Source organism: Carassius carassius, chromosome 25 (genome assembly GCF_963082965.1).
Source record: "Carassius carassius chromosome 25, fCarCar2.1, whole genome shotgun sequence".
NCBI lineage: Eukaryota > Metazoa > Chordata > Actinopteri > Cypriniformes > Cyprinidae > Carassius > Carassius carassius.
Window position 1 is genome coordinate 30530664 of NC_081779.1, and position 15000 is coordinate 30545663.

At 40.3% G+C, this 15000-nt stretch overlaps 1 long non-coding RNA gene, 20 other non-coding genes and 6 pseudogenes across 21 annotated transcripts in view; all 27 read left to right on the forward strand.

Annotated features, from left to right (window-relative positions):
* The window catches only part of LOC132104553 (uncharacterized), a 343753-nt gene that overhangs the window by 272828 nt on the left and 55925 nt on the right, over positions 1-15000 (forward strand). The gene's annotated exons all lie outside the window — the stretch shown is intronic.
* On the forward strand, positions 897-1015 carry LOC132104931 (5S ribosomal RNA). The gene has a single exon (XR_009423648.1). It is a non-coding gene; the product is annotated as a 5S ribosomal RNA (ribosomal RNA).
* On the forward strand, positions 1100-1218 carry LOC132105238 (5S ribosomal RNA; annotated as a pseudogene).
* On the forward strand, positions 1733-1852 carry LOC132105298 (5S ribosomal RNA; annotated as a pseudogene).
* On the forward strand, positions 3045-3163 carry LOC132104970 (5S ribosomal RNA). The gene has a single exon (XR_009423686.1). It is a non-coding gene; the product is annotated as a 5S ribosomal RNA (ribosomal RNA).
* Positions 3248-3366, forward strand: LOC132105098 (5S ribosomal RNA). Its single transcript, XR_009423808.1, has one exon. It is a non-coding gene; the product is annotated as a 5S ribosomal RNA (ribosomal RNA).
* Positions 4910-5028, forward strand: LOC132104899 (5S ribosomal RNA). The gene has a single exon (XR_009423618.1). It is a non-coding gene; the product is annotated as a 5S ribosomal RNA (ribosomal RNA).
* LOC132105241 (5S ribosomal RNA) lies at positions 5113-5231 on the forward strand (annotated as a pseudogene).
* Positions 5745-5863, forward strand: LOC132105041 (5S ribosomal RNA). Its single transcript, XR_009423755.1, has one exon. It is a non-coding gene; the product is annotated as a 5S ribosomal RNA (ribosomal RNA).
* LOC132105204 (5S ribosomal RNA) lies at positions 5948-6066 on the forward strand. The gene has a single exon (XR_009423907.1). It is a non-coding gene; the product is annotated as a 5S ribosomal RNA (ribosomal RNA).
* Positions 6580-6697, forward strand: LOC132105155 (5S ribosomal RNA). The gene has a single exon (XR_009423862.1). It is a non-coding gene; the product is annotated as a 5S ribosomal RNA (ribosomal RNA).
* Positions 6782-6900, forward strand: LOC132105099 (5S ribosomal RNA). Its single transcript, XR_009423809.1, has one exon. It is a non-coding gene; the product is annotated as a 5S ribosomal RNA (ribosomal RNA).
* On the forward strand, positions 7130-7248 carry LOC132105042 (5S ribosomal RNA). Its single transcript, XR_009423756.1, has one exon. It is a non-coding gene; the product is annotated as a 5S ribosomal RNA (ribosomal RNA).
* Positions 7333-7451, forward strand: LOC132105205 (5S ribosomal RNA). The gene has a single exon (XR_009423908.1). It is a non-coding gene; the product is annotated as a 5S ribosomal RNA (ribosomal RNA).
* LOC132105156 (5S ribosomal RNA) lies at positions 7965-8082 on the forward strand. The gene has a single exon (XR_009423863.1). It is a non-coding gene; the product is annotated as a 5S ribosomal RNA (ribosomal RNA).
* LOC132105100 (5S ribosomal RNA) lies at positions 8167-8285 on the forward strand. Its single transcript, XR_009423810.1, has one exon. It is a non-coding gene; the product is annotated as a 5S ribosomal RNA (ribosomal RNA).
* Positions 8799-8918, forward strand: LOC132105299 (5S ribosomal RNA; annotated as a pseudogene).
* LOC132105030 (5S ribosomal RNA) lies at positions 10112-10230 on the forward strand. Its single transcript, XR_009423744.1, has one exon. It is a non-coding gene; the product is annotated as a 5S ribosomal RNA (ribosomal RNA).
* Positions 10315-10433, forward strand: LOC132105101 (5S ribosomal RNA). The gene has a single exon (XR_009423811.1). It is a non-coding gene; the product is annotated as a 5S ribosomal RNA (ribosomal RNA).
* Positions 10947-11066, forward strand: LOC132105300 (5S ribosomal RNA; annotated as a pseudogene).
* LOC132105069 (5S ribosomal RNA) lies at positions 11481-11598 on the forward strand. Its single transcript, XR_009423781.1, has one exon. It is a non-coding gene; the product is annotated as a 5S ribosomal RNA (ribosomal RNA).
* On the forward strand, positions 11683-11801 carry LOC132105103 (5S ribosomal RNA). Its single transcript, XR_009423812.1, has one exon. It is a non-coding gene; the product is annotated as a 5S ribosomal RNA (ribosomal RNA).
* On the forward strand, positions 12315-12434 carry LOC132105301 (5S ribosomal RNA; annotated as a pseudogene).
* LOC132104932 (5S ribosomal RNA) lies at positions 13869-13987 on the forward strand. Its single transcript, XR_009423649.1, has one exon. It is a non-coding gene; the product is annotated as a 5S ribosomal RNA (ribosomal RNA).
* LOC132105206 (5S ribosomal RNA) lies at positions 14072-14190 on the forward strand. Its single transcript, XR_009423909.1, has one exon. It is a non-coding gene; the product is annotated as a 5S ribosomal RNA (ribosomal RNA).
* Positions 14569-14687, forward strand: LOC132104933 (5S ribosomal RNA). The gene has a single exon (XR_009423650.1). It is a non-coding gene; the product is annotated as a 5S ribosomal RNA (ribosomal RNA).
* Positions 14772-14890, forward strand: LOC132105216 (5S ribosomal RNA). The gene has a single exon (XR_009423919.1). It is a non-coding gene; the product is annotated as a 5S ribosomal RNA (ribosomal RNA).

Here is a 15000-nt window from a genome sequence, read left to right on the forward strand (position 1 = left end):
GATGGGAGACCGCCTTGGAATAGCAAGGTGCTTTAAGCTTTTTGGAAATTTTTCACTAATTATATAATAATCTTGCAAAAAAAAAAAAAAAAGAGTCAATGCCCGATCTCTGAATCTTAGCAGGTTTAGGTCTGGTTAGTACTTGGATGAGAGACCGCCTGGGAATACCAGGTGCTTTAAGCTTTTTGGAAATTTTTCACTAAGTATATAATAATCTTGCAAAAAAAAAAAAAAAAAGAAAAAATTGTCAATGCCCGATCTCTGAATCTTAGCAGGTTTAGGTCTGGTTAGTACTTAGATGAGAGACCGTCTGGGAATACCAGGTGCTTTAAGCTTTTGGGTTTTCTTTCCTACTTATATAATGTACTGGCCATTAGGATGACTGATCTTTAAATAGCCCTCTCTTTGCAGCAACCTTCGCTTACGGCCATACCAACCTGGCTATGCCCGATCTCTGAATCTTAGTAGGTTTAGGTCTGGTTAGTACTTGGATGAGAGACCGCCTGGGAATACCAGGTGCTTTAAGCTTTTTGGAAATTTTTCAGTAATTATATAATAATCTTGCCAAAAAAAAAAATAGTGTCATTGTCCGATCTCTGAATATTAGCAGGTTTAGGCCTGGTTAGTACTTGGATGGGAGACCGCCTTGGAATAGCAAGGTGCTTTAAGCTTTTTGGAAATTTTTCACTAAGTATATAATAATCTTGCAAAAAAAAAAAAATTGTCAATGCCCGATCTCTGAATCTTAGCAGGTTTAGGTCTGGTTAGTACTTAGATGAGAGACCGCCTGGGAATACCAGGTGCTTTAAGCTTTTGGGTTTTCTTTCCTACTTATATAATGTACTGGACATTAGGATGACTGATCTTTAAATAGCCCTCTCTTTGCAGCAACCTTTGCTTACGGCCATACCAACCTGGCTATGCCCGATCTCGTCTGATCTCGGAAGCTAAGCAGGTTTGGGCCTGGTTAGTACTTGGATGGGAGACCGCCTGGGAATACTAGGTGCTGTAAGCTTTTGGGTTTTCTTCCCTACTTATACAATGTACTGGCGATTAGAATGGCTGATCTTTAAATAGCCCTCTCTTTGCAGCAACCTTCGCTTATGGCCATACCAACCTGGCTATGCCTGATCTTGTCTGATCTCGGAAGCTAAGCAGGCTTGGGCATGGTTAGTACTTGGATGGGAGACCGCCTGGGAGTACCAGGTGCTGTAAGCTTTTTGGAAATTTTTCACTAAGTATATAATAATCTTGCAAAAAAAAAAAAAAAAAAGAGTCAATGCCCGATCTCTGAATCTTAGCAGGTTTAGGTCTGGTTAGTACTTGGATGAGAGACCGCCTGGGAATACCAGGTGCTTTAAGCTTTTAGGAAATTTTTCAGTAATTATATAATAATCTTGCCAAAGAAAAAATAGTGTCATTGCCCGATCTCTGAATATTAGCAGGTTTAGGCCTGGTTAGTACTTGGATGGGAGACCGCCTTGGAATAGCAAGGTGCTTTAAGCTTTTTGGAAATTTTTCACTAAGTATATAATAATCTTGCAAAAAAAAAAAAATTTGTCAATGCCCGATCTCTGAATCTTAGCAGGTTTAGGTCTGGTTAGTACTTAGATGAGAGACCGCCTGGGAATACCAGGTGCTTTAAGCTTTTGGGTTTTCTTCCCTACTTATACAATGTACTGGCGATTAGAATGGCTGATCTTTAAATAGCCCTCTCTTTGCAGCAACCTTCGCTTATGGCCATACCAACCTGGCTATGCCTGATCTCGTCTGATCTCGGAAGCTAAGCAGGCTTGGGCCTGGTTAGTGCTTGGATGGGAGACCGCCTTGGAATAGCAAGGTGCTTTAAGCTTTTTGGAAATTTTTCACTAAGTATATAATAATCTTGCAAAAAAAGAGTCAATGCCCAATCTCTGAATATAATATATATAATAATCTTGCAAAAAAAAAGAGTCAATGCCCCAATGTCTGAATATTAGCAGGATTGGGCCTGGTTAGTGCTTGGATGGGAGACCGCCTTGGAATAGCAAGGTGCTTTAAGCTTTTTGGAAATTTTTCACTAAGTATATAATGATCTTGCAAAAAAAAAAAAAATAGTGTCATTGCCCGATCTCTGAATATTAGCAGGTTTGGGCCTGGTTAGTACTTGGATGGGAGACCGCCTTGGAATAGCAAGGTGCTTTAAGCTTTTTGGAAATTTTTCACTAATTATATAATAATCTTGCAAAAAAAAAAAAAAAAGAGTCAATGCCCGATCTCTGAATCTTAGCAGGTTTAGGTCTGGTTAGTACTTGGATGAGAGACCGCCTGGGAATACCAGGTGCTTTAAGCTTTTTGGAAATTTTTCACTAAGTATATAATAATCTTGCAAAAAAAAAAAAAAAAAGAAAAAATTGTCAATGCCCGATCTCTGAATCTTAGCAGGTTTAGGTCTGGTTAGTACTTAGATGAGAGACCGCCTGGGAATACCAGGTGCTTTAAGCTTTTGGGTTTTCTTTCCTACTTATATAATGTACTGGCCATTAGGATGACTGATCTTTAAATAGCCCTCTCTTTGCAGCAACCTTCGCTTACGGCCATACCAACCTGGCTATGCCCGATCTCTGAATCTTAGCAGGTTTAGGTCTGGTTAGTACTTGGATGAGAGACCGCCTGGGAATACCAGGTGCTTTAAGCTTTTTGGAAATTTTTCAGTAATTATATAATAATCTTGCCAAAAAAAAAAATAGTGTCATTGTCCGATCTCTGAATATTAGCAGGTTTAGGCCTGGTTAGTACTTGGATGGGAGACCGCCTTGGAATAGCAAGGTGCTTTAAGCTTTTTGGAAATTTTTCACTAAGTATATAATAATCTTGCAAAAAAAAAAAATTGTCAATGCCCGATCTCTGAATCTTAGCAGGTTTAGGTCTGGTTAGTACTTAGATGAGAGACCGCCTGGGAATACCAGGTGCTTTAAGCTTTTGGGTTTTCTTTCCTACTTATATAATGTACTGGACATTAGGATGACTGATCTTTAAATAGCCCTCTCTTTGCAGCAACCTTCGCTTACGGCCATACCAACCTGGCTATGCCCGATCTCGTCTGATCTCGGAAGCTAAGCAGGTTTGGGCCTGGTTAGTACTTGGATGGTAGACCGCCTGGGAATACTAGGTGCTGTAAGCTTTTGGGTTTTCTTCCCTACTTATACAATGTACTGGCGATTAGAATGGCTGATCTTTAAATAGCCCTCTCTTTGCAGCAACCTTCGCTTATGGCCATACCAACCTGGCTATACCTGATCTCGTCTGATCTCGGAAGCTAAGCAGGCTTGGGCCTGGTTAGTACTTGGATGGGAGACTGCCTGGGAGTACCAGGTGCTGTAAGCTTTTTGGAAATTTTTCACTAAGTATATAATAATCTTGCAAAAAAAAAAAAAAAAAAAAAAAAAGAGTCAATGCCGATCTCTGAATCTTAGCAGGTTTAGGTCTGGTTAGTACTTGGATGAGAGACCGCCTGGGAATACCAGGTGCTTTAAGCTTTTTGGAAATTTTTCAGTAATTATATAATAATCTTGCCAAAAAAAAATAGTGTCATTGCCCGATCTCTGAATATTAGTTGGTTTGGGCCTGGTTAGTACTTGGATGGGAGACCGCCTTGGAATAGCAAGGTGCTTTAAGCTTTTTGGAAATTTTTCAGTAAGTATATAATAATCTTGCAAAAAAAAAAAAAAAAAAAGAGTCAATGCCCGATCTCTGAATCTTAGCAGGTTTAGGTCTGGTTAGTACTTGGATGAGAGACCGCCTGGGAATACCAGGTGCTTTAAGCTATTTGGAAATTTTTCAGTAATTATATAATAATCTTGCCAAAAAAAAAAAATAGTGTCATTGCCCGATCTCTGAATATTAGCAGGTTTGGGCCTGGTTAGTACTTGGATGGGAGACTGCCTTGGAATAGCAAGGTGCTTTAAGCTTTTTGGAAATTTTTCACTAAGTATATAATAATCTTGCAAAAAAAAAAAAAAAAAGAGTCAATGCCCGATCTCTGAATCTTAGCAGGTTTAGGTCTGGTTAGTACTTGGATGAGAGACCGCCTGGGAATACCAGGTGCTTTAAGCTTTTTGGAAATTTTTCAGTAATTATATAATAATCTTGCCAAAAAAAAATAGTGTCATTGCCCGATCTCTGAATATTAGTTGGTTTGGGCCTGGTTAGTACTTGGATGGGAGACCGCCTTGGAATAGCAAGGTGCTTTAAGCTTTTTGGAAATTTTTCAGTAAGTATATAATAATCTTGCAAAAAAAAAAAAAAAAAAAGAGTCAATGCCCGATCTCTGAATCTTAGCAGGTTTAGGTCTGGTTAGTACTTGGATGAGAGACCGCCTGGGAATACCAGGTGCTTTAAGCTATTTGGAAATTTTTCAGTAATTATATAATAATCTTGCCAAAAAAAAAAAAATAGTGTCATTGCCCGATCTCTGAATATTAGCAGGTTTGGGCCTGGTTAGTACTTGGATGGGAGACTGCCTTGGAATAGCAAGGTGCTTTAAGCTTTTTGGAAATTTTTCACTAAGTATATAATAATCTTGCAAAAAAAAAAAAAAAAAGAGTCAATGCCCGATCTCTGAATCTTAGCAGGTTTAGGTCTGGTTAGTACTTGGATGAGAGACCGCCTGGGAATACCAGGTGCTTTAAGCTTTTTGGAAATTTTTCACTAAGTATATAATAATCTTGCAAAAAGAAAAAAAAAAAGAAAAAAATGTCAATGCCCGATCTCTGAATCTTAGCAGGTTTAGGTCTGGTTAGTACTTAGATGAGAGACCGCCTGGGAATACCAGGTGCTTTAAGCTTTTGGGTTTTCTTTCCTACTTATATAATGTACTGGCCATTAGGATGACTGATCTTTAAATAGCCCTCTCTTTGCAGCAACCTTCGCTTACGGCCATACCAACCTGGCTATGCCCGATCTCGTCTGATCTCGGAAGCTAAGCAGGTTTGGGCCTGGTTAGTACTTGGATGGGAGACCACCTGGGAATACTAGGTGCTGTAAGCTTTTGGGTTTTCTTCCCTACTTATACAATGTACTGGCGATTAGAATGGCTGATCTTTAAATAGCCCTCTCTTTGCAGCAACCTTCGCTTATGGCCATACCAACCTGGCTATGCCTGATCTCGTCTGATCTCGGAAGCTAAGCAGGCTTGGGCATGGTTAGTACTTGGATGGGATACTGCCTGGGAGTACCAGGTGCTGTAAGCTTTTTGGAAATTTTTCACTAAGTATATAATAATCTTGCAAAAAAAAAAAAAAAAAAAGAGTCAATGCCCGATCTCTGAATCTTAGCAGGTTTAGGTCTGGTTGGTACTTGGATGAGAGACCGCCTGGGAATACCAGGTGCTTTAAGCTTTTTGGAAATTTTTCAGTAATTATATAATAATCTTGCCAAAAAAAAAATAGTGTCATTGTCCGATCTCTGAATATTAGCAGGTTTAGGCCTGGTTAGTACTTGGATGGGAGACCGCCTTGGAATAGCAAGGTGCTTTAAGCTTTTTGGAAATTTTTCACTAAGTATATAATAATCTTGCAAAAAAAAAAAATTGTCAATGCCCAATCTCTGAATCTTAGCAGGTTTAGGTCTGGTTAGTACTTAGATGAGAGACCGCCTGGGAATACCAGGTGCTTTAAGCTTTTGGGTTTTCTTTCCTACTTATATAATGTACTGGCCATTAGGATGACTGATCTTTAAATAGCCCTCTCTTTGCAGCAACCTTCGCTTACGGCCATACCAACCTGGCTATGCCCGATCTCGTCTGATCTCGAAAGCTAAGCAGGTTTGGGCCTGGTTAGTACTTGGATGGGAGACCGCCTGGGAATAATAGGTGCTGTAAGCTTTTGGGTTTTCTTCCCTACTTATACAATGTACTGGCGATTAGAATGGCTGATCTTTAAATAGCCCTCTCTTTGCAGCAACCTTCGCTTATGGCCATACCAACCTGGCTATGCCTGATCTCGTCTGATCTCGGAAGCTAAGCAGGCTTGGGCATGGTTAGTACTTGGATGGGAGACCGCCTGGGAGTACCAGGTGCTGTAAGCTTTTTGGAAATTTTTCACTAAGTATATAATAATCTTGCAAAAAAAAAAAAAAAAAAAGAGTCAATGCCCGATCTCTGAATCTTAGCAGGTTTAGGTCTGGTTAGTACTTGGATGAGAGACCGCCTGGGAATACCAGGTGCTTTAAGCTTTTTGGAAATTTTTCAGTAATTATATAATAATCTTGCCAAAAAAAAAAATAGTGTCATTGTCCGATCTCTGAATATTAGCAGGTTTAGGCCTGGTTAGTACTTGGATGGGAGACCGCCTTGGAATAGCAAGGTGCTTTAAGCTTTTTGGAAATTTTTCACTAAGTATATAATAATCTTGCAAAAAAAAAAATTGTCAATGCCCGATCTCTGAATCTTAGCAGGTTTAGGTCTGGTTAGTACTTAGATGAGAGACCGCCTGGGAATACCAGGTGCTTTAAGCTTTTGGGTTTTCTTTCCTACTTATATAATGTACTGGACATTAGGATGACTGATCTTTAAATAGCCCTCTCTTTGCAGCAACCTTCGCTTGCGGCCATACCAACCTGGCTATGCCGATCTCGTCTGATCTCGGAAGCTAAGCAGGTTTGGGCCTGGTTAGTACTTGGATGGGAGACCGCCTGGGAATACTAGGTGCTGTAAGCTTTTGGGTTTTCTTCCCTACTTATACAATGTACTGGCGATTAGAATGGCTGATCTTTAAATAGCCCTCTCTTTGCAGCAACCTTCGCTTATGGCCATACCAACCTGGCTATACCTGATCTCGTCTGATCTCGGAAGCTAAGCAGGCTTGGGCCTGGTTAGTACTTGGATGGGAGACTGCCTGGGAGTACCAGGTGCTGTAAGCTTTTTGGAAATTTTTCACTAAGTATATAATAATCTTGCAAAACAAAAAAAAAAAATTGTCAATGCCCAATCTCTGAATCTTAGCAGGTTTAGGTCTGGTTAGTACTTAGATGAGAGACCGCCTGGGAATACCAGGTGCTTTAAGCTTTTGGGTTTTCTTTCCTACTTATATAATGTACTGGCCATTAGGATGACTGATCTTTAAATAGCCCTCTCTTTGCAGCAACCTTCGCTTACGGCCATACCAACCTGGCTATGCCCGATCTCGTCTGATCTCGAAAGCTAAGCAGGTTTGGGCCTGGTTAGTACTTGGATGGGAGACCGCCTGGGAATAATAGGTGCTGTAAGCTTTTGGGTTTTCTTCCCTACTTATACAATGTACTGGCGATTAGAATGGCTGATCTTTAAATAGCCCTCTCTTTGCAGCAACCTTCGCTTATGGCCATACCAACCTGGCTATGCCTGATCTCGTCTGATCTCGGAAGCTAAGCAGGCTTGGGCATGGTTAGTACTTGGATGGGAGACCGCCTGGGAGTACCAGGTGCTGTAAGCTTTTTGGAAATTTTTCACTAAGTATATAATAATCTTGCAAAAAAAAAAAAAAAAAAAGAGTCAATGCCCGATCTCTGAATCTTAGCAGGTTTAGGTCTGGTTAGTACTTGGATGAGAGACCGCCTGGGAATACCAGGTGCTTTAAGCTTTTTGGAAATTTTTCAGTAATTATATAATAATCTTGCCAAAAAAAAAAATAGTGTCATTGTCCGATCTCTGAATATTAGCAGGTTTAGGCCTGGTTAGTACTTGGATGGGAGACCGCCTTGGAATAGCAAGGTGCTTTAAGCTTTTTGGAAATTTTTCACTAAGTATATAATAATCTTGCAAAAAAAAAAATTGTCAATGCCCGATCTCTGAATCTTAGCAGGTTTAGGTCTGGTTAGTACTTAGATGAGAGACCGCCTGGGAATACCAGGTGCTTTAAGCTTTTGGGTTTTCTTTCCTACTTATATAATGTACTGGACATTAGGATGACTGATCTTTAAATAGCCCTCTCTTTGCAGCAACCTTCGCTTGCGGCCATACCAACCTGGCTATGCCGATCTCGTCTGATCTCGGAAGCTAAGCAGGTTTGGGCCTGGTTAGTACTTGGATGGGAGACCGCCTGGGAATACTAGGTGCTGTAAGCTTTTGGGTTTTCTTCCCTACTTATACAATGTACTGGCGATTAGAATGGCTGATCTTTAAATAGCCCTCTCTTTGCAGCAACCTTCGCTTATGGCCATACCAACCTGGCTATACCTGATCTCGTCTGATCTCGGAAGCTAAGCAGGCTTGGGCCTGGTTAGTACTTGGATGGGAGACTGCCTGGGAGTACCAGGTGCTGTAAGCTTTTTGGAAATTTTTCACTAAGTATATAATAATCTTGCAAAAAAAAAAAAAAAAAGAGTCAATGCCCGATCTCTGAATCTTAGCAGGTTTAGGTCTGGTTAGTACTTGGATGAGAGACCGCCTGGGAATACCAGGTGCTTTAAGCTTTTAGGAAATTTTTCAGTAATTATATAATAATCTTGCCAAAGAAAAAATAGTGTCATTGCCCGATCTCTGAATATTAGCAGGTTTAGGCCTGGTTAGTACTTGGATGGGAGACCGCCTTGGAATAGCAAGGTGCTTTAAGCTTTTTGGAAATTTTTCACTAAGTATATAATAATCTTGCAAAAAAAAAAAAATTTGTCAATGCCCGATCTCTGAATCTTAGCAGGTTTAGGTCTGGTTAGTACTTAGATGAGAGACCGCCTGGGAATACCAGGTGCTTTAAGCTTTTGGGTTTTCTTCCCTACTTATACAATGTACTGGCGATTAGAATGGCTGATCTTTAAATATCCCTCTCTTTGCAGCAACCTTCGCTTATGGCCATACCAACCTGGCTATGCCTGATCTCGTCTGATCTCGGAAGCTAAGCAGGCTTGGGCCTGGTTAGTGCTTGGATGGGAGACCGCCTTGGAATAGCAAGGTGCTTTAAGCTTTTTGGAAATTTTTCACTAAGTATATAATAATCTTGCAAAAAAAGAGTCAATGCCCAATCTCTGAATATAATATATATAATAATCTTGCAAAAAAAAAGAGTCAATGCCCCAATGTCTGAATATTAGCAGGATTGGGCCTGGTTAGTGCTTGGATGGGAGACCGCCTTGGAATAGCAAGGTGCTTTAAGCTTTTTGGAAATTTTTCACTAAGTATATAATGATCTTGCAAAAAAAAAAAAAATAGTGTCATTGCCCGATCTCTGAATATTAGCAGGTTTGGGCCTGGTTAGTACTTGGATGGGAGACCGCCTTGGAATAGCAAGGTGCTTTAAGCTTTTTGGAAATTTTTCACTAATTATATAATAATCTTGCAAAAAAAAAAAAAAAAGAGTCAATGCCCGATCTCTGAATCTTAGCAGGTTTAGGTCTGGTTAGTACTTGGATGAGAGACCGCCTGGGAATACCAGGTGCTTTAAGCTTTTTGGAAATTTTTCACTAAGTATATAATAATCTTGCAAAAAAAAAAAAAAAAAGAAAAAATTGTCAATGCCCGATCTCTGAATCTTAGCAGGTTTAGGTCTGGTTAGTACTTAGATGAGAGACCGCCTGGGAATACCAGGTGCTTTAAGCTTTTGGGTTTTCTTTCCTACTTATATAATGTACTGGCCATTAGGATGACTGATCTTTAAATAGCCCTCTCTTTGCAGCAACCTTCGCTTACGGCCATACCAACCTGGCTATGCCCGATCTCTGAATCTTAGCAGGTTTAGGTCTGGTTAGTACTTGGATGAGAGACCGCCTGGGAATACCAGGTGCTTTAAGCTTTTTGGAAATTTTTCAGTAATTATATAATAATCTTGCCAAAAAAAAAAATAGTGTCATTGTCCGATCTCTGAATATTAGCAGGTTTAGGCCTGGTTAGTACTTGGATGGGAGACCGCCTTGGAATAGCAAGGTGCTTTAAGCTTTTTGGAAATTTTTCACTAAGTATATAATAATCTTGCAAAAAAAAAAAAATTGTCAATGCCCGATCTCTGAATCTTAGCAGGTTTAGGTCTGGTTAGTACTTAGATGAGAGACCGCCTGGGAATACCAGGTGCTTTAAGCTTTTGGGTTTTCTTTCCTACTTATATAATGTACTGGCCATTAGGATGACTGATCTTTAAATAGCCCTCTCTTTGCAGCAACCTTCGCTTACGGCCATACCAACCTGGCTATGCCCGATCCCGTCTGATCTAGGAAGCTAAGCAGGTTTGGGCCTGGTTAGTACTTGGATGGGAGACCGCCTGGGAATACTAGGTGCTGTAAGCTTTTGGGTTTTCTTCCCTACTTATACAATGTACTGGCGATTAGAATGGCTGATCTTTAAATAGCCCTCTCTTTGCAGCAACCTTCGCTTATGGCCATACCAACCTGGCTATACCTGATCTCGTCTGATCTCGGAAGCTAAGCAGGCTTGGGCCTGGTTAGTACTTGGATGGGAGACTGCCTGGGAGTACCAGGTGCTGTAAGCTTTTTGGAAATTTTTCACTAAGTATATAATAATCTTGCAAAAAAAAAAAAAAAAAGAGTCAATGCCCGATCTCTGAATCTTAGCAGGTTTAGGTCTGGTTAGTACTTGGATGAGAGACCGCCTGGGAATACCAGGTGCTTTAAGCTTTTAGGAAATTTTTCAGTAATTATATAATAATCTTGCCAAAGAAAAAATAGTGTCATTGCCCGATCTCTGAATATTAGCAGGTTTAGGCCTGGTTAGTACTTGGATGGGAGACCGCCTTGGAATAGCAAGGTGCTTTAAGCTTTTTGGAAATTTTTCACTAAGTATATAATAATCTTGCAAAAAAATAAAAATTTGTCAATGCCCGATCTCTGAATCTTAGCAGGTTTAGGTCTGGTTAGTACTTAGATGAGAGACCGCCTGGGAATACCAGGTGCTTTAAGCTTTTGGGTTTTCTTCCCTACTTATACAATGTACTGGCGATTAGAATGGCTGATCTTTAAATAGCCCTCTCTTTGCAGCAACCTTCGCTTATGGCCATACCAACCTGGCTATGCCTGATCTCGTCTGATCTCGGAAGCTAAGCAGGCTTGGGCCTGGTTAGTGCTTGGATGGGAGACCGCCTTGGAATAGCAAGGTGCTTTAAGCTTTTTGGAAAATTTTCACTAAGTATATAATAATCTTGCAAAAAAAGAGTCAATGCCCAATCTCTGAATATAATATATATAATAATCTTGCAAAAAAAAAGAGTCAATGCCCCAATGTCTGAATATTAGCAGGATTGGGCCTGGTTAGTGCTTGGATGGGAGACCGCCTTGGAATAGCAAGGTGCTTTAAGCTTTTTGGAAATTTTTCACTAAGTATATAATAATCTTGCAAAAAAAAAAATTGTCAATGCCCGATCTCTGAATCTTAGCAGGTTTAGGTCTGGTTAGTACTTAGATGAGAGACCGCCTGGGAATACCAGGTGCTTTAAGCTTTTGGGTTTTCTTTCCTACTTATATAATGTACTGGACATTAGGATGACTGATCTTTAAATAGCCCTCTCTTTGCAGCAACCTTCGCTTACGGCCATACCAACCTGGCTATGCCGATCTCGTCTGATCTCGGAAGCTAAGCAGGTTTGGGCCTGGTTAGTACTTGGATGGGAGACCGCCTGGGAATACTAGGTGCTGTAAGCTTTTGGGTTTTCTTCCCTACTTATACAATGTACTGGCGATTAGAATGGCTGATCTTTAAATAGCCCTCTCTTTGCAGCAACCTTCGCTTATGGCCATACCAACCTGGCTATACCTGATCTCGTCTGATCTCGGAAGCTAAGCAGGCTTGGGCCTGGTTAGTACTTGGATGGGAGACTGCCTGGGAGTACCAGGTGCTGTAAGCTTTTTGGAAATTTTTCACTAAGTATATAATAATCTTGCAAAAAAAAAAAAAAAAAGAGTCAATGCCCGATCTCTGAATCTTAGCAGGTTTAGGTCTGGTTAGTACTTGGATGAGAGACCGCCTGGGAATACCAGGTGCTTTAAGCTTTTAGGAAATTTTTCAGTAATTATATAATAATCTTGCCAAAGAAAAAATAGTGTCATTGCCCGATCTCTGAATATTAGCAGGTTTAGGCCTGGTTAGTACTTGGATGGGAGACCGCCTTGGAATAGCAAGGTGCTTTAAGCTTTTTGGAAATTTTTCACTAAGTATATAATAATCTTGCAAAAAAAAAAAAATTTGTCAATGCCCGATCTCTGAATCTTAGCAGGTTTAGGTCTGGTTAGTACTTAGATGAGAGACCGCCTGGGAATACCAGGTGCTTTAAGCTTTTGGGTTTTCTTCCCTACTTATACAATGTACTGGCGATTAGAATGGCTGATCTTTAAATAGCCCTCTCTTTGCAGCAACCTTCGCTTATGGCCATACCAACCTGGCTATGCCTGATCTCGTCTGATCTCGGAAGCTAAGCAGGCTTGGGCCTGGTTAGTGCTTGGATGGGAGACCGCCTTGGAATAGCAAGGTGCTTTAAGCTTTTTGGAAATTTTTCACTAAGTATATAATAATCTTGCAAAAAAAAAATAGTGTCATTGCCCAATCTCTGAATATTAGCAGGTTTGGGCCTGGTTAGTACTTGGATGGGAGACCGCCTTGGAATAGCAAGGTGCTTTAAGCTTTTTGGAAATTTTTCACTAAGTATATAATAATCTTGCAAAAAAAGAGTCAATGCCCAATCTCTGAATATAATATATATAATAATCTTGCAAAAAAAAAGAGTCAATGCCCCAATGTCTGAATATTAGCAGGATTGGGCCTGGTTAGTGCTTGGATGGGAGACCGCCTTGGAATAGCAAGGTGCTTTAAGCTTTTTGGAAATTTTTCACTAAGTATATAATGATCTTGCAAAAAAAAAAAAAAAAATAGTGTCATTGCCCGATCTCTGAATATTAGCAGGTTTGGGCCTGGTTAGTACTTGGATGGGAGACCGCCTTGGAATAGCAAGGTGCTTTAAGCTTTTTGGAAATTTTTCACCAAGTATATAATAATCTTGCAAAAAAAAAAAAAAGACTCAATGCACAATCTCTGAATCTTAGCAGGTTTAGGTCTAGTTAGTACTTGGATGAGAGACCGCCTGGGAATACCAGGTGCTTTAAGCTTTTTGGAAATTTTTCAGTAATTATATAATAATCTTGCCAAAAAAAAATAGTGTCATTGCCCGATCTCTGAATATTAGTTGGTTTGGGCCTGGTTAGTACTTGGATGGGAGACCGCCTTGGAATAGCAAGGTGCTTTAAGCTTTTTGGAAATTTTTCAGTAAGTATATAATAATCTTGCAAAAAAAAAAAAAAAAAAAGAGTCAATGCCCGATCTCTGAATCTTAGCAGGTTTAGGTCTGGTTAGTACTTGGATGAGAGACCGCCTGGGAATACCAGGTGCTTTAAGCTATTTGGAAATTTTTCAGTAATTATATAATAATCTTGCCAAAAAAAAAAAATAGTGTCATTGCCCGATCTCTGAATATTAGCAGGTTTGGGCCTGGTTAGTACTTGGATGGGAGACTGCCTTGGAATAGCAAGGTGCTTTAAGCTTTTTGGAAATTTTTCACGAAGTATATAATAATCTTGCAAAAAAAAAAAAAAAAGAGTCAATGCCCGATCTCTGAATCTTAGCAGGTTTAGGTCTGGTTAGTACTTGGATGAGAGACCGCCTGGGAATACCAGGTGCTTTAAGCTTTTTGGAAATTTTTCACTAAGTATATAATAATCTTGCAAAAAAAAAAAAAAAAAGAAAAAATTGTCAATGCCCGATCTCTGAATCTTAGCAGGTTTAGGTCTGGTTAGTACTTAGATGAGAGACCGCCTGGGAATACCAGGTGCTTTAAGCTTTTGGGTTTTCTTTCCTACTTATATAATGTACTGGCCATTAGGATGACTGATCTTTAAATAGCCCTCTCTTTGCAGCAACCTTCGCTTACGGCCATACCAACCTGGCTATGCCCGATCTCGTCTGATCTCGGAAGCTAAGCAGGTTTGGGCCTGGTTAGTACTTGGATGGGAGACCGCCTGGGAATACTAGGTGCTGTAAGCTTTTGGGTTTTCTTCCCTACTTATACAATGTACTGGCGATTAGAATGGCTGATCTTTAAATAGCCCTCTCTTTGCAGCAACCTTCGCTTATGGCCATACCAACCTGGCTATGCCTGATCTCGTCTGATCTCGGAAGCTAAGCAGGCTTGGGCATGGTTAGTACTTGGATGGGAGACCGCCTGGGAGTACCAGGTGCTGTAAGCTTTTTGGAAATTTTTCACTAAGTATATAATAATCTTGCAAAAAAAAAAAAAATTGTCAATGCCCGATCTCTGAATCTTAGCAGGTTTAGGTCTGGTTAGTACTTGGATGAGAGACCGCCTGGGAATACCAGGTGCTTTAAGCTTTTTGGAAATTTTTCACTAAGTATATAATAATCTTGCAAAAAAAAAAAAAAAAAGAAAAAATTGTCAATGCCCGATCTCTGAATCTTAGCAGGTTTAGGTCTGGTTAGTACTTAGATGAGAGACCGCCTGGGAATACCAGGTGCTTTAAGCTTTTGGGTTTTCTTTCCTACTTATATAATGTACTGGCCATTAGGATGACTGATCTTTAAATAGCCCTCTCTTTGCAGCAACCTTCGCTTACGGCCATACCAACCTGGCTATGCCCGATCTCGTCTGATCTCGGAAGCTAAGCAGGTTTGGGCCTGGTTAGTACTTGGATGGGAGACCGCCTGGGAATACTAGGTGCTGTAAGCTTTTGGGTTTTCTTCCCTACTTATACAATGTACTGGCGATTAGAATGGCTGATCTTTAAATAGCCCTCTCTTTGCAGCAACCTTCGCTTATGGCCATACCAACCTGGCTATGCCTGATCTCGTCTGATCTCGGAAGCTAAGCAGGATTGGGCATGGTTAGTACTTGGATGGGAGACCGCCTGGGAGTACCAGGTGCTGTAAGCTTTTTGGAAATTTTTCACTAAGTATATAATAATCTTGCAAAAAAAAAAAAAAGAGTCAATGCCAGATCTCTGAATCTTAGCAGATTTAGGTCTGGTTAGTACTTGGATGAG